At 37.2% G+C, this 27,518-nt stretch overlaps 1 protein-coding gene across 4 annotated transcripts in view; it reads right to left on the bottom strand.

Moving 5' to 3' along the window:
- The window catches only part of LOC150084794 (uncharacterized), a 496,975-nt gene that overhangs the window by 358,064 nt on the left and 111,393 nt on the right, over positions 1-27,518 (bottom strand). The window contains exon 1 of one of the 4 annotated variants that reach the window (XM_090376605.1): positions 19,326-19,423. The exons of 2 other annotated variants lie outside the window; for them this stretch is intronic. The gene's annotated coding sequence lies outside the window, so the exon portion shown is untranslated. Of the gene's footprint in view, positions 1-19,073; positions 19,123-19,325; positions 19,424-27,518 lie in introns of those variants that run through there. One more of the 4 variants, XM_090376606.1, reaches the window with a different exon arrangement.

Below are 27,518 nucleotides of genomic sequence, written 5' to 3'. Positions count from 1 at the left end.
CGTGCTTATTCATCATGACCAGTTCGTCAAAGTTTAGAATAAAACGGACGTAACGACACAATTGATAACTATAATAAAATTTTTCTTCTGAAATGCAAAACTCACTTGCCAAAAAAAAAAAAAAAAAATAGTTCCACCCTCTTAAGATGTCCTTCAGCTCAGTCACCAGCCGTATCAATGCTGCAAGTATGAACATGTTTCGCGCACCTTACTAATTTAAACATCCGTCAACTTTCCACGTGCTCAGAGTACCTGACGGAGGGTACCAGGAGTTTCCAATCATTAAAAATCTAGATGACTTTTAAAAGTTTTGTAAAACAACTTTCAATTTAATTAACACACTACGCATCAATCTATGCAATGCCATCAAGAACTTATATCAAAACACAATATGGTTTGAAATGGATAATCTTGAATCTAAAGCTAACCCAAGTCGGCTTTACACCCTGCTAAAAATAAACTACACGTAGTTTATTTTTAGCAGGGTGTAAAGCTGAAACGGCTAAAGTCTTCAACCAATATTTTTAAAATTGTATAGACCCGAGTACACAAACTCCATCTTTCTCACCTAATTATCGACCTCGAACAAGTTGTGTTCTCCTTTACTCACTCTTTCTGAGTTATACACTGGTGTTCAAAGAAAGCACATAATCCCTTAAAATTGTAATTGTCGTCCGAATAACGTAAGTATATGGCAATATTTCTTACAGATTGCATCAGATAAGATTGACACGCGTAGGTGATGATGTTGAGTAACAGCTGATGCACGTAATATTGCATCAGCTGTTACTTTCAGCTGTATAAGCACGCTCTGCAAGAGTTGCAGTCATTCCTTGCTTGTGTCAGGATGGTGAATTACGTGCAGGTGACGCCACGAAGAAAGAGTGCTATTGTTGCTTTAGTTTGAAGAAAGAGTGCTATTGTTGCTTTTGTTGCGTGAGGAAGGATGTTCTTCCCGCCATATTTTTTTATAGAGTGTCTTCTAATCAGTCGACAGTGAGTAGTTTTCTTTCCAAACTCAAGAATACTGGGTCTGCTGATAGGAAAAAAGGAACCGGACGCAAACGAGTCTCTACGCCAAAACACGACCGCGTTTTGAAGCGCTTTACCTTAAAAACCGCAAAGCTTCTTCGTCTGAGGTGAAAAGAGAATGGGAAGAGCATACAGGAGTGGTAGCAAGTGCAGTAACAGTCAGAAGACGCTTCTTCAAAAATGGACTTGTAGCCCGTCGTCCTAAGAAGAAACCCCTCCTCACACAAAAAATGAAAAGGGCCCGATTAATTTGGCGTAAGGTGCATGTCAAATGGACCCCGAGCAGTGGAAGTCAAAAGTTATTTTGTCGGATGAGAAGAAATTCGACCTGCATGGCTCTGATGGGAGACAAACGATTCGCCGTAGACGTGTTGAAGAATACAATCTAGATTGTATGGTGTCTACAGTGAAATTCCATACCAGCCAAATGATATGGGGGTGCATTTTGTATCGCGGAGTAGGTCACTTGCAGTTTATAAAAGGTTTCGTAAATGTCTATGGATACCTGGATATATTGGAAGGCAAATTGATGCCAACCATTAGAGACCATTTCAACCTGCCAAATAACTGCATCTTTCAGGACGACTCCTTGTCATCGGGCGAAAAGTGTAAGTAGGCACTTCTGTAGTTACTTTAGCTTCATTTCTGCACTAGAGGTTCGACAGTAATGTGTTTACATTTGCTACAGGTGAAAATATGGTTGGAAGAACGGCGGCCCGTTAAAACTCTTAGCTGGCCAGAAAACAGCCCGGACCTTAATCCTATAGAGAACTGTTGGGTCGTGTGGAATCTGCAGTTGCCAGAAAGAAACCAAAGATCCTTCGTGAATTTCAGGAAGCCACAATTCGTGTTTGGAACCACAAACTATCAGTTGATTATCTTCAGAAATTGATCTTGTCAATGCCTCGACGGTGTGTGTGTGTGTGTGTGTGTGTGTGTGTGTGTGTGTGTGTGTGTGTGTTAGTTGTTGGTGCATCGGCGTCTGTGGCCATAATGCACTTCCCAAAGTTTTTGCATTTTACTCTGATCTAAGCCCGAGGCGAGATTCGAACCCGCGACCTTTGGGTTGCCAGGCAGGCACTTTACCCCCTGGCTAGCCCGGTCGGCCTCGACGGTGTGCTGCTGTCATCGGGGCCAGAGGTAGTTCAACTAAATATTAGTTTGCACCAGGTGAACTTTTCATTTTGTTTTCCATTTAAAACGATAAACTGAAGCAAAAAGGCTTCTGATAACATTTCGGCCATAATTGTCGTGTTTACCAAAACTGCTGTATAAGGGTTGAAAATTCTCATTTTGAAATATTTTGAGAGCACCTGTCAAATATTACTTAGATTTGCCTTAACTATTAATAAATATCTTTTGTTTATATTTCTATTTGTGATGCTAGTCATTAATGTAACATACCATCGCGAAAAGGGGTTGGAAATGTGAAATTCCTAGGTGATGGATGCACTTGCTTTGAACACCAGTGTATATATAGTACTCTCGGAATACAAGACTGCAGGAAATTTTCCAGATTGGATGCGAAAACAACTCAACTAAAAACGGTTTTAGTTCAACAAAATATTTAGTCAAAATTTCGACATTCGAAATTCCAGCAGTTGACAAAAACGGGTTCAAATTACAAATGCCTCACAACACCGACGCTTAAAAATGCCGAAGAGGTTAAACGTCTGATTATTCAAACCACCAACAACTTACAAGGTGTTAAAATACCAACCGATTGCATTATAAATCCAAAGTTCATGACAAAATCTTAGATGTTTCACCAATCGAATATTAATATTATGAGAGAAGAAAAAAAAAAGTTATTTTCGACTAGTTTTGGGAGTCTCAATTTCTTCTACCCACTAATTTATTTTATTTTATTCCATTTTTAGACAAGTTCCCATATACATGCATAAGAGACTATTGTCCATTAGCACGTAAAACTCGACTCCCAGTGGACGGATTTTCACGAAATTTTAGATTTTGGTCTTTTATGAAGATTTGTCCAGCCAAAGGAAATTTCAATAAAATCGAATAAATAGAAATCTGGAAATTGTTATTTTTTTCCTTCGTTTTACATACATATCACAAAGGCTATCCAATATACCGTGTATTGTACTGAAGCACTGGATATTGTTTGTTGTTCAATCACCTTGAGCTGATTGAAAATATGAATGGGCAATATGGCGTATGCGCAGAAACAAAATGTTCTCAGTTCGCGCATAAAAGCCGCTGCTGTTTAAGAAACTAATTTTTTGTTATCAGCTTATTAAATACAAAAAATCATGAAATTTTACTACACTATTTGCTTATTACATTAATCACAGCAGAAATGCGCGTTATATTTCAGTTGTTATTAAAATCCAGGAAGAAAATTTCGTAAATTGCATTACGAAATTGTTTACAGCGCACCATCTGTGATACTCGTTGCACTTCGCGCGGTGTGATTAGAAAATGCATATACAGTATTATGAAATTTTGACGGAATACTAAGTCGTGAAGTACATGCAGTTAAGTGAAAACCATTACTTTTATTTATTATTAGTTAATCAATAAGTAACAAAGTAACAAGTTATCTACTTTTCACTCTGTTAATCACAGAAAAATTTTTAAAAAATTAATTTAAGAAATAAAAATATCAATCGCTTGAAATATAACGCACCGCGTATATTACCGAACTTATTTTTATAAGCAGGGTATAAAAATTTACAAATTACAGTACTAAATTTATATACAGTATTGGAAATGCTTAACACTTCACACGAATTTTAAAATCCCTCATGATTTCATTTATGATTGTGACTAATTATGACAGTGTTGTGTTATTACTATTATTATTATTAACGAATGCATTATTACATGTTTATTCCACGTAACAGAACCATGCAAATCAAATTTTAATGATTTTATCAACTGTTTTCTGAGGAGAATTAAAACTATAACTTTCTTATATCCTGTCGCCTTTTCTTCTTCATCCCTAAAGTTTATTGGTAACTGATGAGAAGGTACGGTGTACTGCTGGAAACGGTGTAAATTTTTGACCGCGATATAAATACACATCTTTTACATAGCATCGTGATCGTGACCTTTTCCTGTGCCACCTAGTGGCAGATCCAAAAGCTATTAGAATCAATACTCAATCAATAGGGAAGGTGATCGCCTTCGTGGTGACAAAATGGTCAGAAACAACTAAACAACACACACTGCACAAACATAATATTACACACATTTCTGGCCTTTTATAGAGTTCTGTATTCATCAGAGTGTACCAAGTAAAGAGTTGAACTGACGTTCAGGTGCTGTCCTACATAAGACACTATTACAAAATATACAAAGAGAATCAATACTCAGCCCCCTCAATATACACACTGATCCGCCCCTAGTGCCACCAATGATTTTTGCTAACTACGTAAAGGAATTACGCTTAGCGCTTGTAACAAAGGGAGGGGAGAATAAAATATAAAACAATTTAAAATTTAAAGAATAAATGTCAGGCCTTACAGATTCGATGTTATGAACGAGCGCACTCTAGAATTTCTAACTTAAACGCTCAAAGGCAGAAAATAAGGTTCCCGTAAAAGTGAAACCTACCTTATCATTTCTGGTAATCAAATGGAATTTAAGTTGTATGTCGGTGTTTTCCAAACTTTTTTGATTCTTTCTAATACACTATGCCAGTGGAAGCCGACTATAAAGTGTCATTGAATCATCACACTGTTACAATTAGCTTGCTAAACACCGGACACACACGTGAAGAAGAAAAAACTTCATTGGAAGGGACTAGATTATAATAGGAAATACTAATCTAAAATATAATAGCACTAAATTTAAACTAATCCAGAAACCTGATATAAATTTGATTGAGCAGCTTTTGTCAATTTATTTAAAAAAAAAAAAAAGTTACTTTGTACAGATTCAGTGCAGAAACTAATATGTTCATCTGTCCAAGAAATATAGTATAGAGGCATGTGATGCAAGAGAGCAAGCGTATGAGCTTATGTAGCATAAAAAAAAAAAAAAAAAAAAAAATTACACAACCATTCCCTCTAAAAGTGTCCAGTTCCTCCTTGAATTTATTTAAGCTATCAACTTCCACAACGACAGATGGAAGTTTGTTCCAGCAATTAACCACCCGCTTGGTTAAAGGCAAATTTCTGCACATCTTTTCTACAACTGTTTTTCCTCAATTTGAATTTTTCCCCCTTAGGTTCGTAATCTGAGAAAGCGGAAGAATCCCACCGGAAGAGTGTTTAGTGTGCTCAACCCATTCAAGGCCTTATACACCTCGCAGGTGCCGAGTCTCCCGGCACTGCAATTTTCAAAACTTGAGCCTTTCTTGGTAAGAGGACCTTTTTGTTCCCCTCACCAATCAATCTTGTTGTCCTTCTCTGTACACGCTTGAGCAACTACATCCTTCCTAAAATGAGGCCTCCAGACCTGTACACAGTACTCAAGGCGTGGCCTGACCATTGCCTTATACAAAAGGATACTTACCTCCTTTTTCTTGCTAGCAAAATTCCATCTCATGGACAAACCCCCATGACCTGCTCTTGAAGTCTGTCTGCATTGCCAGAAAACTTCGTATCTGACTGCACAATTACCAGAGGAACGTACCACATAGTTGGTACGTCCCTCTGGGGTTACTTCTACCCATATGCAGTACAGCAGGCCCCCGTTATAACGCGGTTCGCTTTACGCTGATTCGCTATAACGCTGTTCTTATATTATAACCCGTATCTGACTATAACGCTGTCACAGATCACTATAACGCTCTTTTACAGATTACATTTTTGACATATTTAACGAAATCGTTTCATTTGATGGAGTCGATAGCTTGAAAATGAATAGCAAAACAGCATTAAAACGTTTCCCACGCCGACTTGAGCAATTTTTCCACGCTCAGTGAAATTTTCTCTCACGCTAATTTAAGTACAGTCACTTGTTACGTAGTTCCGAGATCAACATTTTAAACAAAGGTTCAAATATATTGCTTGTAATATTTGCGTTATAGGCATTTATCCGAAATCTAGTTACTTATCACTCAGTACAGTATTAGACATCGTGCGTAACGGACAGTTTACTTGAACATTGTATCATAATTAATTCAACCAACGCAGTTATATTTTCGAAGAGCTAATAATGACCGACAGGAATGAAAATGCAACAACGTCTGGGCGCAGTACGAAGACTATAAATGTAAGAAAAAGACTGAATTTGAAAATTAAATTAGACGTTTTGAAGCGAATCGATTCCGGTCAACGACAAGCGGATGTGTGCCATAATTTAGGACTCGCAAATTTAACTGTAAGAACAATTATGAAAAAATAAAGAATTAATTTTAGCAGCGGGAAAGATAGCTGTTCCACTGCAAGCAACTAGGACTAGACCGGCTATTAGGATTGAAATGGAAAGACTAATTTTTTTGAAGATAATATTCCAATGCAGAATTCAGTTAAGTTAAATATTAAAAAAAGAGAGAGAGAGAGAAAGAGATTAGCCAATACGATGGTCTGAAGAAAACTCGCCTAAAAAAAAAAATGTGGAACCATTTAAAACTGGTAGAATAGATTTAAAATCCCGGGAGAAGCCGCTAGTGCAGATTAAGGAGCCGAAACTTTCAAAAAAGAACTTGTTAAAAATTATTGAAGAGGGGTATTATGTGTTATACTTCTCAACAAGTTTTTAACATAGATGAAGCAGGACTTTTGTGGAAACGAATGCCTAAAAGAAGTTTCATATTGAAAGAACAAAAAACATGCCAAGTTTCAAAGCGGCGAAGGATCGGTTGACTTTATTGTTGGGTGGTAACGCTGCGGGCCATTTAAAATTAATACCCCTTTTAGTTTATTTGGAAGAGGGCCAAAGTTCAACTCAAAATCCACACATTTTTCATGATTAAATTCATCCATTAAATTAAATCAATTAAATTCATTATTTTAATTGGAATTTTGTTTACTTTTGAGACGCAAGTAGTTACCACATAATTATACGTATGTAATGCAGAATATTTTATATGTGCAAATATTTGAATATTAAATATTTTGACCGACATTTGTGCATCTTTTCATTACCGTTTATTATTGATTAGGAAATATCCTATGGCACCGACCGCAGCTCACAAATACATATGTTACCTTATGGGAAAGCGGCGCTCGCTTAGCGCGGATTCACTTAGCGCTCTGTTTTTCCGGAACGAATGATCAGCGTTAAGCGGGGGTCACCTGTACTTTGCATTTGTCAACGTTAAACTTTAGATGCCACTTCTCAGCCCATCTGCTCAAATTTTCTAGATCCTGTTGCAGTAGCACACTGCCATTAACAACCATGCCAACCTTTGTATCATCTGCAAACTTCGACATACCCTGATATACCTTCATCAGTATCATTGATAAATATACAAAACAACAGTGGGCCCAACATAGAACCCTGTGGGACTCCACTAATAACATTAGTCCACGAAGAGCAGCGTCCATTGTTTACCACCCTCTGTCTTCTCCCACTCAACCACCCTTTCATCCATTGTAGCAACTTACTCTTAATACCATTCTGCTCCAATTTGTACAGTAGTCTTCCATGCGCAACAGTGTCAAAAGCTTTCCTAAAATCCAAGTATGTGATATCAAAATTATTTTTTGCATCCTGTTCCTTTGTAACCACATCATAGTATCCAATCAAATTTGTCAGACAAGACTTTCGTATGCACAGCTAATCTTGGGAACTCTTCTCCCAGCTGCTGAGGACAAGGTTGTGCCAAAGAAAAACTAGACCCAGTTCCTAATTTCGCGTGCTTTTGTTAGTGTTTATTCACCATGAATACAATAAGTAATTTGTTAAAAAAAAAAAAAAAAAAAGGGGAAAAAAAAAGAAAGAAAAAAGCGAAACTAGAAATAAAAAATATGCGATTATACAATTAACCAGCCTCCTACCTAATTTAAATATTGTTAAAAAGCAATGATCTGACAAATATATATATATATAGTGCTTTTTTTTTTTTGTGAAAAAAATAGTGTCGGTACTCATTCTTTGCTATCAGGAAAAATTGAAAATTAAAAGGATATGAAAAGTACTCTAAATTTTTTTTTTTCTGATATTGTTACTTTAGTAGTAATGTTTTTGGAATAAGAACAACAAATTAAGTATATTAACAGTTTATTAACCATAAATTTATTATTCAACTACATAAAAAATATAGTAAAATGTGAGTAAAATAAGTAAAATATAATTTCATAATAAAGCTTTTGTAGAATATTCCAAATTTTTATTAAGTTCTCATCTGACACCCTATGTCAGGGGTCGGCAACCTTTTTGAGTGAAGAGCCATTTTTGATCTAATTAACAGAGAGAGAGAGAGAGAGAGAGATCCGAAGAGCCGCACCTCAGCTCAAGCTGGGAGGAGGGGGGGCGAGAGTTTTTTAAGAAATGGAGTAGAGTGGAAGGTGTTTATTAAAATATATATTTTTTGAAATATTATTTATTAATATTGAAAAAACGTAACAAACATCCAATTAGGTACGAATTAATGTGACTTTTGCTGATGAACTTCTTTGAGCGAGTCTCTCAACATCATGCAAGTATGTCGTAATTAAACATGCTCGCATTGTTCAGACGACGGTTTCTTGATTTATTTTTAATATAGTTCATGTTCAGAAATATTGGCTCGCAGAAATACGTCGAATCAAAAACTGGGAGAAGTCCAAACGCAAATATTTTCAAATTTGTCTGGGTTCGGTAAGCTACTCGACGCATCGAACACAATTTGGTCTGCATTTTAAACTCATCTATCGCCGTCCATTTGTGTAGAATTGCAAGGGCAGCCTTTTGTCTCTTAAAATTCTCAAATTCAAGTTTTAGGGCATTTTATTTGCACTCCACATGTCCTTGATTTTTAAGTCCTCTTAACTCCATTTCAAATTGTGCTTCATGTGAGCTGTAAATTTAAAGACCGCGGTTACGTGTTAAAAGAGGTGCATGCGGCTCGCGAGTCGCAGGTTGCCGACCCCTGGTCCTATGCCGACTTCTTTTCTTCCTCTTTGTGTGTCGTTTGCTGAATGACGTTTCCGAAGCAGCCATGAATCGACATAATTTGCTGTATCGAAACGGGTCAGTGGTGGGCCTACAATTTTAAGAAACAGTAGTGAATAAACTGTTTTTGTCATCAACGAAGGGCTGGTTGGGCTGGCGATCAGATTCATTTGTGAAAATCCTCGTTCACATTCACTCGAGGAAATTGGTATCGTACTCCGAGCGTTCATCGAATTCTTCCGAAACCTTCTTATCAATTAGGTATCCCCGAAATCCACAAATTGCATATCTTTATTTTAACTATAACCTAATTGACAATTTTCTAACTTCGCTTTCACCAAATTACAACAATTCATGTTTAGAAGGATTATACTTTCGTTGTCCTCGCTTTCAGTCTCTCGTCATCGGTATTGTCACTAGTTCTTAAATTTTAATTTTTTTCTTTTCTTTTTTTTTTTTTTTTTTTGAAACTGTCCAAAATGTCGGTATCATTCGGATATTCAGGTACTGTGACCATGTAAACAGAGATAGGAAAAATTTACGAAAAATTTGGATAATGCACTTCTGCGAAACAGCAGATGATTTGTCGGGGTAAAAGAAAATCACTTTTCTAATTCTCGAACGGGACGCTTACAGTTGATTCACAGAGGTGTCCAACCTACCGCCCGCGAGGAAAGTGAATTAAAACAGCATTTTAAATTTTGTTATTTATGAAAAAAAAATTCTCATTAAATGTTTGTTCAGTAAATGTAATTGTGTATTATATTTAATAAAATTTTAGAATATTTTCTTTGAATATGGCGACTGTACGGGAAAAGGCTGGACCCACTGCAGTAGAAGATGGGCCAGGGCCCATTGGGAATACACCTTCATCTGCTCACTCTTGACTAGTGCGACTCCTCCACATGTGGGACAGGTGGTCCGATAGGTTTTACCAGGTACCAATGTTTTACCTAAGTTGTAGAATGCTTTAGCTCTCTTAATTTGCCAGCAGGACTAATTGCCTAAAGGCCAGAAATACGAAAAGTGCGTACCGAGTTAATTCTCTTCTAATCCGTTCGCTTTATGAAAATTTTCTTCGCTCAACGGAAAGTATTTTAAATGTAACTTCCAAGGGGAAGTCAAAATAATTCGCTATAAAAGGACTTCGTTAAACAGAGGTCCGACTGAGTAATTTAGAATTATAAAAATGGTTATACAGTTTTATACAGAATTTCATCTTAACAATAGACAGTAAAAAATGCAAATTTATTTAAATAATTTTAAGCTTATTTGAATAGTAGGTAAACATGTGAAAAAAATTTACGGAATATTACAAATTTCGAAGTGCACTGCATCCAAACGTCACACGTCACTGTTAATAAAGGTGCCGGTTAATAAAAAAGCACTATATATATTTAGTACTTATTGATTTCGCGTATTTTTCATGTAGTCATAATTCTATTATAATAAGACAGCAACTGAACCCCCAGTGGCTCACATCTGGTGAGTATGGTATGGGCTTGGCACACCTAGGGTCCTGAGCTGGATATCATCATTCTTCTCTTTCTTGGTGATTCTCTTATACACTCTCACACTCTCTCTCTCTCTCTCTCTCGGGGTTATTCAGAATTTTTTTTTTTTTTTTTTTTTTGGCTGGTGCATCATAAGCCGCAGGCTTCCTTGCACCATACAGCTAATAATAATACCGCCCACAGGTGTTAGCAATTCGTATCCCACAGTTCCTTACATTGAGGCAGGTGTACTGGTGCTTCAATGTACTGAAACCTGCAATTTTTATCCACCCCAATCCTAATAATCAATATCAAAAAATTATAAATAAATAATATATACAATTTATGTTAAGGCTGTTTGAATATAACTATAAACATTTATTAGCGATTCCTAGTGTCATTGTTAGTAATCAAACATTACGTGATCGACGTACATATCCGAATATGTGAAAAATTACGTTTTGTTCCTAAATTTAAAAACCAGAATATCAACAGCTAGCAATAAGACGGGGGGAAAGGGGGGAAGGAATGGTAGTATATAGCAATGTGTAAAAATGGGAATCTCTGCATGTTAAATACGGAAAAAAAAATCTAAAAAGAATAAAAATTAATTAGATTACTTAGCGTCTTAACACACTGATTAGCACTTGATCACGTCACCTACGGTGGTTCGCAATATACAGAGCATTTCAATTGCGAACCATCCTCGAGATTGACCATTTATCGCGTTTCCCAGTTAGCCAAAACCGTCTTAGCTGCTGACAATTACGGTAAACCGCGAACAGGCCGATCCTTTGCAAACATAGCTGTTACACAAGGAGCTTTCTTGCGTAGCCCAAAGAAACCAACCAGACGATAGAGCGCAGAATATGGTCTTCCCTGGCAACTGTCTGGAGAATCTTGAATAAAGACCTGTTTTTTTTTTTTTTTTTTGTAGTTGTTGGCGCATAGGCTTCTGTGGCCGTAATGCACCTCCCAAGATTTTTGCAGTACTTTGATCCAAGCCCAAGGCGGGAATCGAACCCGCGACCTTTGGGTTGCCAAGTAGGCACTTTACCCACCCGGCTAGCCCGGTCGGCTAATAAAGACCTGCAAATGCGACCATATCAATTACAGATTATACAGATAATATGCATATGATATGGCTGCGAAAATAATGCTTGTAACATTTTCTTGGAAATGAAGAATTTGGAACCCGACATTTACAGGCTAGTGGCATTCAGAGACGAGGCAACCTTTCACATAAGTGGCCACGTGAACAAACACAACTGTCTTCTGGGATACTGAGAATCCTTATGTCGTGTGTGGGCACGAACGAACCAGTCCTAAAATGAATTTCTGGTGTGCAGTCACTGCGGCTTGGGTGGTAGGGCTGTACTTTTTTTCAAGTCACCACAGTCAACAGTGGCAACTCCTAACAAATGTTAGAGAACTAAGCAAACGACAGACTGCCACTATGCACCATCCAGCTGAAAGTATCTGGCTTACTGGATACTTTTAGCGGGATGGTGCTTCACCTCACTTTTCTTTGAATATCCGTGCTCATCTTAACAGGAAATTTGGACTGAGATGGATTAGCAGAGGAGGCCTCTGCAATAGCCAGACCTTACGACTTGTGATTTCTGGCTGTGAGGTATGGTAAAAGACCGTGTTTATGCTACTAAAGCAGCATACAGATCTTGCACACCAGAAGATCTCCAACAGAAAATTGAAAATATGATTGCAACAATACCACAAGAAATGTGCCTCCGGTTCTGAAAGACCACCTGGAGAAGATTCCACACATGTGTTGACAATGATGGCGAACATGTGGGGGGGGGGGCCCTTTGAAGCTATGAACATAGATTTGTTATCATGTTACAATGTATTGTCTGTTCCCATTAAAAACGATAAACCAATATGTGTTAACATTTTTTGAAACACCCTGTCTATTTCTGTGAACCTCGTACCAGTCTTACACAGACCTAAATAAGAAAACCACAAATAACAGCATATTTAGGTGTGGAAATATAAGGTTGCTATTAATAAACTGTTGTGCAAAACTTAAGGACCAACACTATTTCTAATGGTTACAACCACAAAATCTTTACTTAAGGTACTCTTTACTGATGAGAGTAGATTCAATCTCAGCAGCGATTCTGGACGTCAGCTAATCTGGCGACAGGTTGGCACACGGTATCACCCTGCAAACATTACTGAAAGGGATCGATATGGCGGTCGAGGTGTTCTCGTTTGGGTAGGCGTTATCTTGGATGGACGTACACAACTCCAGATCCTGTAACCGGTGCACGCTACTGTACTGAGGTAACCCTTCCCCATGTGCGTCTGTTCCGAGGTGCCATTGGCCCCGAGCCCGTGTTAATGGATGATAACGCCACACCCCATCGCTCTGCAGCTGTGATATGCTTTTGGAAAGTAAGGACATTGTTCGTATGGATTGGCCTGCCCGTTCTCTCGATCTAAATCACATTGAACACATATGGGACGCTATGGGGCGACGCCTAGCGGCACATCCACACCCACCAGAAAATGTTCACCAGCTGAAGATGGCGCTGACAGAGGAATGGACGATGTTACCGCAAGAACTTATCAACAACACTGTTCTATGGACAGGCGGTGCAAAGCCTGCATCGACATTAGGAGTGGCCATATCTCCTATTGAGGACCACCTCTTCCCTTTGTCCCATCTTTGGCAGTGATGCATCTGTATCATGGCAGCCAGTGCTATGTTGCCATTTTTGAATAAAGTCCCTCTGTACCGCTTTGTTTCCGTTGTTGTATCGGCGTTGTTTCCTTCATTATTTCTGTACCTCACGAGGTTTCTTTGGTATGCTTTTCCTATATCCAGACCACTCCTATGAGAAGCTACAGGTGAAAACCTGACTGGTCCTTAAATTTTGCACACCAGTGTTAAAAGTATTTTTAAACATTCGGAAGGGAATGATTTATTCTGGCACCCTTTATGCCAGAATACAATGGAACATAAGCACAACAATACCAGTTGAATTAATGAAAAAATGTAATGGTTAAGAAAGTCACACGTTTATTTTTATTCCTTCGGGTTATAACGTGATCAAATCTAGATATAGGGTTTTTTACCCTAACCATTCCTTGATTCTTTTGTCAAAAATTTGAAAGAAGTGATATAACCAAAACAATGTACCTGGAAGAGAATTTACTGATTAAATAAATTAACCACTGAACTGGAACTTTTTTTTTTTTTTTTTTTACCTTTATATTATTCATGTCCTTTAATTTGGTAATAAAATATTTTTGAAAATTTGGTTTTATTGAAAGATATTTGAGAATATGTGCTGGTAAATGCTAGGAATTAGTACTACAGTTATAACTTTAGTATTCTTTTCTTTCTTTTTTTTTTAAATTTCCATACGCAAGGCTGCACTTTAAAAAATCGTACCTGGCGGTACGCTGGGTTAGATCAACTTGCTTATGTTATTCTTCACATACGGGAGGCATGCCACTAACGAGAGCTGCGCAGACAAATGATACACATGCCTCAAGTTGTCCGCCCATTACAACCTGTTATAAAATGTCGGCGTTTTAATCCTGTTAGCATTCTGACCAGTCTATGTGCTGACTAGTTGGCATTTTTACCAAGTAGGCATTTTGAGCTATGGGTGTTTTGAAGTATTGTCACTTCAAACCCTTTGATGTTTCTAAGTACAGTATAATCGTTTTAACCATCGGAATTTTGATCCATTCGACGTTACAACTTTGATCCTTACAAGCCTTGGTCTCCAGAAAGGTTTACCATCTGACACCAGCACAGCATTTCTCCAAGATGGTGCCTAACTTGCTGCGGGAACCACTAAATCAATCAAACGGATTGACAATAGTCTCCCTGTTGATGTGCTTTAATACAACTTAATTTTTTTTTTTTTTTTTTTTTTTTTTGGTAGTTGTTGGCGCATCGGCTTCTGTGGCCATATTGCACCTCCCAAGGTTTTTGCAGTACTTTGATCCAAGCCCGAGGCGAGAATCGAACCCGCGACCTTTGGGTTGCCGGGCAGGTACTTTACCCACTCGGCTAGCCCGGTCGGCTGCTTTAATACTACTAACATCATTATTCATTAACATAGTTAAGACTATGTTCGAATGGTCAACACAACACCTCTGTGCTAGATGGTATACTAGAATCTGTTTGCTTCAAGAAGTGGGCCTACAGGATTCTGCACTAGGAAGTCTTCTTTCAATGATGCCACAATCTCATGCCAAAAATAATGAGCCCCCAATAGACGCATCCACGAGGAGAGGACACCAAGTAACGTATGAGAAACCCGCAAACAAAATTTCAGGATGCACCACTGTTTGTCTACATAGAGACCACATTGACAATATTTGGTGAGGGCGTCTTTTGCCTGTTAATAAAGCTCTAGCTAAACCAATACAATTGCCTGTTAATAAATTATTATCGATATGATTTACTATTGATTTAAGGCAACTGAAGAAGTCCCATAAGAATATTTTGTAAATTCATGAGTTCACACTATTGAAAACAGGACAGTTGTCCTTCCAAATATTATTTTTGTAAACGTAACGAAAACACACTGTTGATGACACATTACATACTTTCGCATGTCAACTTTTTTATATATATAGATACACAAACCCCTCCATAATACGGCGATATTCCTAATTTCAATTTGGATTATGAGAATTATTTTTTTTAAAATTCAAACACGAAAGGCATTAGAACCTATAGTACGTAGTTGCGTCGGTTGAAAGTTGAGACGATGAAAGATATTTATTGACATTAGAAAATAAATGTGTCACATTGACACCAGGAATGCACCCTCCCACCAAAAAATTTAAACACTGAATGTTTCAAACAAACTTCACAAAGAAATACGTGTAAATTGGTTAATTATTAGCCAAATTATTGGCCAAATTCCAATTGTGCACTGCTTATGCTGAGACATGGTGTGACACCATGCATAATGTCAACAGAAAGGATAGACAGGGTAGGAAGGAAGGAGGCGTTATGCTGTTAGTTAAGAAACATATAAAATCTAAGGATGTACATCCAGTTGACATTGGTGGACAGTGCAATGTTGAGTCAGTTTGGTGTGACAAACACTGGGAAAAGGAAAATGAGAGTATGAGTGTGTTATAGGCCCATTGACTGAGTACAACGAACAATTGTGCAGAGAAATAGAGTGGGACAGTAAATCAGAATGTCTTCTAATGGGGATTTTGACTTTCCAGATATTGATTGGAACTTGTAGATTGGTCACTCGCACGCTAGGAAGACTTTTCGGGATTTATTGAAGGATTGTTTTCTACAGCAAAATGTTCGAGTGGCAACCAGAGGGGATAATACTCTTGATCTGATTATCAGCAGTGATGACTCATGCATTAGGAATTTGCAGATAAAGGAGCCACTAGGTGACTGATCACAGTCTACTGATATGAGATGCAAAATACTCACATTCAGTGTCCGCTATCTAAGCAGGATCATCAACAGTCGAATCACCAACATCAAGTGAACTAATCTGATTCATCCCCTTCATTCTAGAGTTTACATAATTAATGATGTCTCTGCTGTTTTTCTTTGCATCCTTTGCCAGGGATTTCTCGTAATCAGTCTTCGCTTGCCTAACCTCCTTTGTGACTTGATTAAATACTAGCTTATATCTGCCATAGGATTCTGTGTCACCTGCTAATTTATATGCATCCCAACAGTGGGAGCAACTGATGATGTTAAAAACAGTGAATTCTAAATGGGATTCTAAAGCCCATTTAGAATTCACTGTTTTTAACATCATCAGTTGCTCCCACTGTTGGGAGCAACTGATGGGAGCAACACGTAGTACCTTCCAAGATAAAGGAATTTATCTTGGAAGGTACTACGTTTTTCATACCAACTAAGAAACGCTGTTCAATATTTAGGCCTAAATGGATGTCAGATGAACTAATAAGGCTCGTGGCAGAGAAGAAAAATGCATGGGCTGCATATAAATTAGCAGGTGACAAAGACGCCTATGGCAGATATAAGCTAGTCTTTAATCAATCACAAAGGTTAGCGAAGCGAAGGCTGATTACGAGAAATCCTTGGCAAAGGATGCAAAGAAAAACAGCAAAGATCTTTACTTATGTAAACTCTAGAAGGGGGTGAATCAGATCGGTCCACTTGATGTTGGTGGTTCGACTGTTGATGATCCTGCTCAGATAGCCGACAAACTGAATGAGTATTTTGCATCTACATTCACACATGAGGAATTCTGTAAGGAAGGGAAGGACAGAAGTTTACTAAACTCTAACAGGGAGCTAAATGATTTTGTAATAACGGAGAGCAAAGTGGAGGAAAATTTGTTGAAGTTAAACATAAAAAAGGCACCTGGGGCAGATGGAATCTATCCAGTTACATTGAAGGAGGCAGCAAGGGAAGTAAGCAAACCCTTAGTCCTATGGGTTTGCTTACTTCCCCAATTCACAAAGAGGGTTCAAAGGGCGACGCAAATCATTATAGACCTGTTAGTTTAACTTCTGTTCCGGGGAAAGTAATGGAGTCATCGGTTAAAGAAGTAATGCGGGATCACCTAGATAAGACTGCAGTAATAGTTCAGACACAGCATGGGTTTGGTAAGGGAAAGTCTTTTCTGACCAATTTGATTGGATACTACGATGTTGTCTAAAAAAGAACTGGATGCAAAAAAAATAATTTTGATATCATCTACTTGGATTTCAGGAAATCTTTTGATACTGTTGCACATGGAAGACTGCTGTACAAATTGGAGCGGTATGATATTAAGGGTAAGTTGCTTCAATGGATAAAGGGAAGGTTGAATGGAAGACGGCAGAGAGTGGTAATAAATGGACATTGCTCTACGTGGAGTAATGTTATTAGTGGAGCCCCCAGGATTCAGTGCCGGGCCCATTCTTGTTTTGTGTATTTATCAATGATATCGATGAAGATACATCAGGCTTAATGTCCGAGTTTGCAGATGATTCAAAGGTTGGCAGGGTTGTTAATGATACTAAAGACAGTATGGTACTGCAACAGGATCTAGAAAATTAAGGCAGATGGGCTGAGGAGTGGCAACTGAAATTTAACAATCACAAATGCAAAATACTGCATATGGGTAGCCGTAAGCCACGAGAAACGTACCAACCGTGTGGTACTACACTCAGGGAGGTGGAGAATGAAAGCGACCTGGGGGTAATTGTGCAGTCGGATATGAAGTTCTCTGAGCCGTGCAGACCATGCCAGAGCAGGTCATGGAGTTTTGTCAGTAATATATAGGAATTTTGCTAGCAGAGACAAGAAGGTGATTATACCTTTATATAAGGCAATGGTCAGGCCACACCTTGAGTACTACGTACAGATCTCAAGACCTCATTTTAGGAAGGATGTAGAGTTGCTAGAACGAGTACAGAGAAGGGCAACAAGATTGGTGAGAGGAACAAATTAGTTCTCTTACCAGAAGAGGCTTAAATTCTGTAAGTTTCAGCATCTGGAGACTAGGCACCTGCGAGGTGATCTGATCGAGGTGTACAAGGCCTTGAATGGTTTGAGCAGGCTCAATGCTGATGTGATACTTCTGCTTGCTCAGATTAAGAACCTGAGGAGGCATAGATTCAAACTGAGGAAAGACAGTTGTAGAATAGATGTGCGGAAGTTTGCCTTTAGCCAGCGGGTAGTTCATTGCTAGAACAGACTTCCATCTGTTGTTGTGTAAGTTGATAGCTTAAATAAATTTAAGGCTGAATTAGACAAACATTTGGAGTGACCGGATGGGTGAAATGGAAAGGGTTTATTTATTTATTTATTATTTTTTTAATTATTTTTTTATTTTTTTTGGCTGATGCCCTATATGTTTGCTTTCTTGCATCATATGCCTCAGCTAATGCTAAACCACTAAAGTATATCATTCAGAACATTAAATAATCACACTGTATGACACAAATCGATTTATAATCACACAAAAAAATTATGATCATTTACTCATTGTGAGACAAGACAAAAGTGTTGCAGCAACACAGAGTAATCAAAAGAAAATTAATCTCAGTTAACACAATTACATGGAATACTACACAGTATATTTTTGAAAACAAGAGTTACACCACTGAACCAATCACAACACGGTACCATTCTTTGCACAGTGTTGAGAACAAAATTAACAATTATATATAATTGTTAATTTTCTTCTATTTGGTTTATCTCTTGTGTAAACAAAATTAACAATTATGTATAATTGTTAATTTTCTTCTATTTGGTTTATCTCTTGTGTAACTAAAAACGAGCTGCACCAGTATTTACCAAGTAGCGAAATCAAAGTATACATATGATTTATCAATCATATTTAAACAGGAAAATAACGTTAGCTGAGGGTCAGTATTTCCAAGATATAAGGTATCAATTAGGAATGAAATCACGCGAAACTTGATTCATAAGGTAATAATGAACATTATCCAAGAAATTATAATGCTAATTTCTGCCCGTGAGAATAGCTAGTATTCAACACACTATAAAGCACCCGATGGAATGCTGAAATTATTGTAACTAAAGAACAATACCTGAAGAATCCATAGGTAAGAGACAAGGATCGAGGATGCTAAGAGACAACTTAGAACTAATTAGAAGCTAGGATAAATGAAACTGTGATAGTGAACCTTTCTCTACAACTGTCTGATCTCTATAGGACAAAACTTTGATTCTTCTCACTACTCGCATTAACATCACCAAAACTTGCATAAGCGCAAGAAAATTACGAAATACGCACACAGCTGCTACTAATATCACACGATGGCTGCAAAACGGTGACTTACTGTATTTCTTCTTCACTAATAGCAGAGAGCACCGAAGACAGTCCAATTGCTTCAGTGATAACCGGTTCGGACGCTAACAGATTGGGCTGGAGATATAGTAAATGTTCTCTTTACCAACAGCCTCAGTGATAAGAACATAAAGTGGGCTTTTAACGCTGCTCCGTACTAAGCAGTCGTTAATAACCTTGCGCTGACCCTATATCTCGACACTGCGGTACTCGAGACAGTGGATCAGCCTTCGAGCAGTCATCACTTCAAGTTCAGCAACGGTTTCAGTGACGCAATTACCGAGTATTACGCTTCCTAGACACAGGGTTGAGTGAACAGCAATATAAAGACCACCAATATAACTTCGATCTAACGACAACAAATTAATTCAAGACAAGAAACAACACGAAGGTATCAGAAAGTAGTAAAAGGGTCAAAGATAAGTAGCTTTTAATATGATGTACATAATTCAGTATCACAATGCATTATTTCAATTTTCCGTAAATGGCAAGGCACGATAAAATTAGAAAGAACTCACCGAAGAAACAAGATACACGAATTTTATACTTGTAAGCATAATGCCGATGTTATTATATTATAATAACATTTTATCGTATTTATTGAAGTACACCTTAGGAACCCTTATAGTAAGAGTAACTAGATAGTGGGCAGTTACGCCGTTTAATTTCCCCGAAATATTTTGAAAAACTTATATTAAAAGGACAAAAATAACTACTATATTCCATTCATACATTTTTAAATTTTTTTTGTGCACAATACTGCTACAAGCTCAACTGCGAAAAAAAACATTTTCAAAATGAGGTATGCAAAATCCAGATACAGATCTAATTTTGTAATGTGACTCAGATGCACAACAAAATTCGAATTTAAAAATCAAGAGCAGTAATAAATTGCTTTCACAATTGGGTAACTTCTCAAGACAGGCGTTACAAATTTGAAACTACAATTTTATTCAATTTTAGCTTAAAAATAATATCAAACTTCACGCTATTCTTGGAGGTATTTTTTTTTTATTGTTAATATACGAATATTATTTTATTTTTTCCTTTTTTTATTCCACCAGCAGGTAAGGGGGTTCACTCTGCAGGCTTTTCCACTGTCTGAAAATGTTTCAGTATACTGGTTATTTCGTCGGAGTGAAAAATTCCTTCATCCCTATAACTTCTCCGAAGACCACGGAATAGTGCTTTTTACCCTTTCTGGAGTAACACACACTCTGGACTGGGTAAAAACAGGGGGAACACTTTATATGTAGGGGTGAAAGTACACAATATTCGTCTAAGAGTGCGCATCTTTAACATATGAATTCGCTTAGCATATGAATTTACCCCTGTAACTACTATAAGCTTCATGCAACTACTCAGAACAGTCTATTGAATCCAGTAATGTTCTGGAGAGCATTCGTAAACTTCTTCACGTGCAAATTTTGAAAGTGCTATAACTCCTCCATAAACACTCACTGAATGAAGTTCAAATCTGAAATTAATTGCTGGGGCTTGTTCATACTATTCTAGTTTTATTCTTTTGCAAGGGGCGATCATCACGGAAGGAATGTACAATACAACAGGGCTGAAACAACATATCCCAGTAATAAGCTGGCCCCTCAGCTGAAATTGCTTTTGCTAGAAGGCGTTTTTCTTTTTCAATCAAAACTTCAGGAAGTTTATTTGGCATGGTAGTTATCAAAACTTCTTCGTGTTAAATATGCTACTGGATGGAAATCTGATTTTTTCATAAAAAGCTAGATGAAAAAACTGTTATATTGGGCTCCATCAAACCCTACTGTCCTTCACAAGCAGCACTTTTCAGGATACCCAGTCTCTCTCTCACTCACTCTCTCTCTCTCTCGCAATCTTCATAATTTCTTCCAATTTATTTATTATTATTATTTTTTTTTTCATTCCCAAAAATGCATTGTCTACTTTAATTTTTAATTATAACAAGAATACATTTGTTTTGAAATACACAATAACAAACAAATGATCTAATGATTATAAATTATAGAATGTCAATTAAAGTATAGCACAGAATTAATGAAAATTTGAAATCTACTACTTGCAAATAAATGTAAAATCGGCTCCCAACTGCAGATAAACATAATTGTCAGAAATATTATTAGAAAACACAACGACACTATTATACATCAAGTAAGAGTACTCGCACACTCTTAGCCGATTCAAGGCTAACAAGTTTCAGCCCCTAAGACATGTTTACTGTAGATCTAACCAAAAACATTTGTGAAGAATACTTTATTAAACAGGTTTATTTAAAGCTAAAGTTGCATGGATTAATTAACGACGATTGCTTGCAGACATAACATTGTAAGAGTTCAACACAAAAACGTTCCTTCAAATGCTTAAAAACAGAAAACCTCGTTTAGATCAAAAAGCACGTGCGCCCAGGAATAAATATCTCTTACTAGAGCCCACTAGTTAGACAATTTAAGTTATTAGTCCAATGCCATTTATTATCAAATTTGCAAACTGATAGCTGCGCACTCTTAGCCGGTGAGTAATCTATCACTGTTTATCTTATATGCATGAAACTTTTTAAATATAAAATTCGTTTATTAACCTTCAGTAAAAAAGCCCCTTCATGACTAGAAACGAAATAATTTAAATTAACTGCATCACATGAATTTGTTTTTAGTATATTATATATAGCAAGTATATTTTTGTCTTATTTTAAAGAGTATCAAAATATCAAATTGCGAGTACGTGTTAATTTTTGATATAACGAGGAACACTTGGCCAATGCTTACGGAACATTGGCTGAAAAATACCAACTGTTTCGAAAACGTGGGGAAGATGAAGGCTTCGCACTCTCGGAGAAGTGAGTATCCTAACAAATCATTCCCGAAACTAAAGTCATGTACTAATAATCAATAAATAATAAATATTATTAAGCAGATAGCATTAGAGCAGATTCTCTGAATACTGTTTGTTTCACTGCGTGTCTTTATTATGTATTAATGTTACTTAGAAAGTTAGAAATTAGTAAGGGCAGTTAAAATCAATTGACTACTAAACCCACAAATGACAAAACAAAATTTTACCGCAGAAAAATGGAATGATGTCTGAATAGATTTGAACTCGATAACTATTTAATTAAGGAAGAAAACTACAGTCTAATTTAGGGCTAAAGCCTCACGTTATGTAAAGAGTTTAACTAACTCTTTACATAACGTGAAATTGCACTAACTTGTAATATACAAGTGCAATTGCATCATTTCTGTACTTAGCGAACTACTTAAGTAGTTATCAATTGGCATCATTAAGTATATCTCATATTGTGAATACCTTCACGAGTTGCCATGATATTGCACTACCTCGAATAAGTAACGTTTCACCATAGGAGAAGACTATTGTTGCTTATTCTCAACGGATACCATTACCAACCGTTTCGGAGCTTATTGGCTCCTCGTTAGTGGGTGGGCAGATACTCTTGTGTTGCAATATTGACAACCCAGTTGCTTAGTATAAATCCACACTATGAGAGATACCTGATAGTATAGAGTAATTTAGATTACGGTATAGTTTAGGGCTAAAGCCTCAGGTTATGTAAAGAGTTTAACTAATATACAAGTTAGTGCAATTGAATCACTGTGGATTTATACTTCGCAACTGGGTTGTCATCATTACAACCCCAGGATACCTGCCCACCCACTGATGAGGAGTCAAAATAGAATAAATAACAATAGTTATCTCCTATGGTGAAGCGTTACTTATTCGAGGTAGTACAATATCATGACAACTCGTTGTGAAGGTATTCACAATATGAGATATACTTAATGATGCCAATTTATAACCACTTAAGTAGTTGGCTAAGTACAGAAATGATGCAATTGCACTAACTTGTACATTAGTTAAACTCTTTGAGGCTCTAACCCTAAACTATACCGTAATCTAAATTACTCCACACTATCAGGCATCTCTCATATAGCACATAACCGCTATTTATACTTCGTAACTGGGTTGTCACTGTTACGACACCAGAGTACCTGCCCACCCACTAATGAGGAGCAGCCAATAAGCTCCAAAACGGTGCCGTGTGGGGGAGGCCTGATGACCACGGAGTTTCCACAAATAGGTAATAACAATCTTCTCTACTGGGGGAGCGTTGCCTATTCGAGGAATTTGGGTTTTTGAGTGGTGTGAGTTGAAGGAGTGACTGTTCCTTTTTTCCTTCGACGGCATTTCTTCCTCTCCTACTATAACCTTCCTACATCTTTTTTGCTTTCCTAAGTCTAATAGGGATAGTATGAGGATAACAGAGATCTTTATCCCATACCATATTTCAAACGGTGCCGTATGGGTGATGGTATCCGCTGAGAATAAGTAACAATAATCTTCTTCTATGGTGAAGCGTTACTTATTCGAGGTAGTGTAATATCATGAAGGTATTCACAATATGAGATACTTAATGATGCCAATTTATAACTACTCAAGTAGTTGGCTAAGTACATAAATGATGCAATTGCACTAACTTGTACATTAGAAAGAAAACTAACATTTTATTATTCATAATTAACTTAAAGAATCCAAATGGTTGCCGATCTCTACTCCGAAGAGTTCACATTCCACTTCATCCCACAGGTACTTAACTGGAATGAGATCTGATGGCTGAGGAGGCCGCCGCACTAGGCTGAATTTATTCTCATGTACCTGGAACTAGTTCTTTCCAATCATGTCCTTGTTATATGGCGCATTATCCTTTTGGCAAAAGTCATTCGGAGATGGATATATCACTGCCATGAATGGACGCCCCTCGACGGAAACTATCATTAATGTGATTAAGCAGTTGCAGTTGTTCAGATGTGGACGACTATTTGAGTTTGACATCTAAAATAATCTTCCATCTGTGAAACAAAGCATTATAACAACATAGGCGTAAAACCTGACATTGAATTTTTTTTTAAAAAAGAAAGCATTTTTAACCAATAGCAAGACAATAAATATCTTTTGTGCAGAGAAGAAGCTACATGTCCCCCCCCCCGAGTGGTCTTAAGCGACCATACTAAACCAACCGTCGGTCCTCCTGTCTCCCCGGACCCTCCCTACCCCGCAGTAGGACCTAGTGGTATGGTAGTTTCATCACCGCCTTTACATATCTGATACATCAAATTGTCTGTACTGTACTGTACTGTACTGTACTGTAGTTTGAAACACCTACATTGAATTCCTAAACCGGTAATAACACTGTTATTAGAACGTCCAAAAATTTCCTCATATGTCCGAATAAGACATAATAGGCTAGTATAACAGTATGCAGCCGGAAACTAGAAATCTTGAGTTTTGTATGGAAAAAAAAAAAAGAAAAAGGTAGAGACAAACGCTCTATAGAAGTATAGACGTTCTTGAATCACGCTTCAGTCAGGAACTAGAGTGCGCACGAAAATACTTACTATAATGGCACAAACACAAGTTAGCAAAAGGTTGCTTGATTTATTATATCCTGTGGGAGATAAAATATAGTGTCACAGCGAAACTAGCCGAACCACAGCATCTGAGTTGTGATAAACATATGCAGCGCAGCTTAGTACACCTTACTGTTAAGCTAAATTACAGTATATAACATTACATTGAAATACAGTTCACTATAATTCATTGTACACATGTCGCAGAGGAAAGTAAGTGATCGCTATAACTGACAAGACAAAACGGTGTAAAGATACTTTCTAAGAGGAGGAAGGAGGAAATAGTTCAGCAATCAACCATAGCATTATTTACAGAACTATGAGGAAACGGTTCACGTGAAGGAACATGATTCAGTCATCCAAAGAACCGGGGATCATATGACTATGAATATTAAATATAATCAGAAATTCATATGTAGATGAATATATTTCATCTATGGTTGCCAAGCCAGATTCCATGTAGAATTAACATTTCCAGAGAGTTGCAAGGCAGGTTTGATATTCTTTCTTACAATTCAAAATGCGGAACACTGAAAGCACTGCTCTTGTAATTAAGTGATCGGTTTAACAGTGTCCATTTTGCAGTCCAAACAAAATGAAGGCGAATGCTCCACAAAATGAGTCATAAATACTAACATGTTTCACGGGGCCAACTTGCATATAGTAGATATAGTCGATCAAAGACCTAGTACAATAATATTCTAGAGATAACTGTACAGCTTCTGGCCTAGATGCATTTGGGGAATGGAGAAGTGTCATTCCCCTTTTCATCGAGGCCTGAAATACGTTATGAAACAAGTTTTCAAAGTTGGAGGAGATAATGACTATCATACAAATTACCACAGATAAAGGCTGTACCACTCAGCTGATTACCTAGCTCGTTTCACGTTCATAATAGCTAAAGATAAATTCACTGATGAGAAGTGGCGTTTTGCCTTTATATAATACACAAACGAAGTTCCAACTCCACTAGTTAAATTATTAACATACATAAATGAATATTTATCACTCTGCAATTAAAAAAAAAAAAAATTTAAAACATTAGGTGATTCTTAATTAAAAAAAATTGAGAAAATACCGCACATACAGTCTTCGCACTTACGACAAGGGAATCCTGAAAATCGCGTCCAAAGTCAAAGCCCTGTTAAAAATTTGAGGTGGCAAGGAAATCATTTACAATATCCAATTCCGAAACCATTCCATGCAAGGAATTATGAACTTGGAAGAATTCTGCTCATGCAAAAGAAATTATCATAAACTAATTATAAATTTCGCTCAATGTACATATCCAAACAAGAGCAAGGATATTTTCGTCAAGGCTGAGAATAGACACGTCCAGAAAACATCCAGAAATTTTTCAAAGAACATGATATTAAGGTAACAGCCAGGCCTCTAAAAACCAGATACTTCTCTTATTCCTCGTTCTTCATCATTTGCATCTAGTGACGAACATATAGTGCTGAATCATCAGTAGTGGCCCCTAAGGAACGCTGCCTAAAGCTTTCTGGAACAAAATAGCACCACAGAACCGTCAGACCATATAGCTGTTCATATAGCAATAATACTGACCATATAGCAATCAACTGACACACTGACAACCGCTACCCAGTCTTCATCATACAGTTGTTTCTACCAGAATGTCCACAGCATAAACAAACTGCGTATATCCTTTATAAATCCTTATATTCCTGAATGATCGCTTTATTTGCATCACTGAACTCTGGTAACAGCAGGAAAGGAGGAGGAGGTAACGATTTTATATGCTGCAGAATTCGAAATTATTAGAATACAAAAATTCATAAAGTGCCTCCTTTAACACATAACCGCAATACCTCCACTTGTGTACCGTTTAACTGTTCATGCCGAGACCACCACAAATGGATGTCAGAAAATCTCGCTGCAGATGTCCCCCCTCACTTATCGTGGGAGCTTTTAATATGCCTGTACCCGTGAAGCGAGAGAGAGAGGCATTTGACCTCTTGTATCAGAGTGTTGAGTGTTTACGACCTCACCATAACTAATGAGCAGGATAGTTTCAGTCAGACCACTGCCCAAACATGTTTCAGTTTACCACCTCCCACAAAAAAAAAAAAAAATAAATAAATAAAAATAATAATAATACACGGATAATTCACAATTAAAAATATTTTATACCAAATTCTTCAAACCGCAAATCATCTTATCCAAACTAGTGGCAATGCTGGAAGGATATAACCAAATATCCTAATGATGTGATCACTGGCAGACTGGCCAATAAATTAAAGAAAACTACTGAGAATGGGGTAATTAAAACCAATAAATTTTTCCAGATGGACTAATCAATGGTTCAACTAGAAGTCGGAAGAAATTTTCTTGACCAAACAGAAATCATACCGTAAATGGCGAAAAATTTAGCTCTCCGACTATCACAAAAAATACATCACTACTTAAACGTAAATGAAATGCTCAAAGTAAAACAGTCCTCATACGAATAAAGCAAATCCAAAAGAATATTTTCAAACAGTAAGAAGCAATTTGTAATGGATGAGACCATCTTTAGAGAATGGGCAAATAAAGCCTTCAACCAACTTACTTAATTGGTGAATTTCCCGACCTATTAAAATAAAGCAATTAATCAAGGGTCGCCATAACACTATTAGAGATTAGCATCAGCAAATAAAAAAAAAACAAGACACCTTCCATTTCACCTGTAGGTTTCCTTCAATAGTTTGTCTAGTTCTTCCTTGAATTTATTTAAACTACAGTAGACTTTCATAATAACTGCATCT

Source organism: Mastigoproctus giganteus, chromosome 6 (genome assembly GCF_048544385.1).
Source record: "Mastigoproctus giganteus isolate SK-2022 chromosome 6, ASM4854438v1, whole genome shotgun sequence".
In the NCBI taxonomy this organism is placed as follows: domain Eukaryota; kingdom Metazoa; phylum Arthropoda; class Arachnida; order Uropygi; family Thelyphonidae; genus Mastigoproctus; species Mastigoproctus giganteus.
This window is presented reverse-complemented; position numbering and strand designations above follow the sequence as displayed.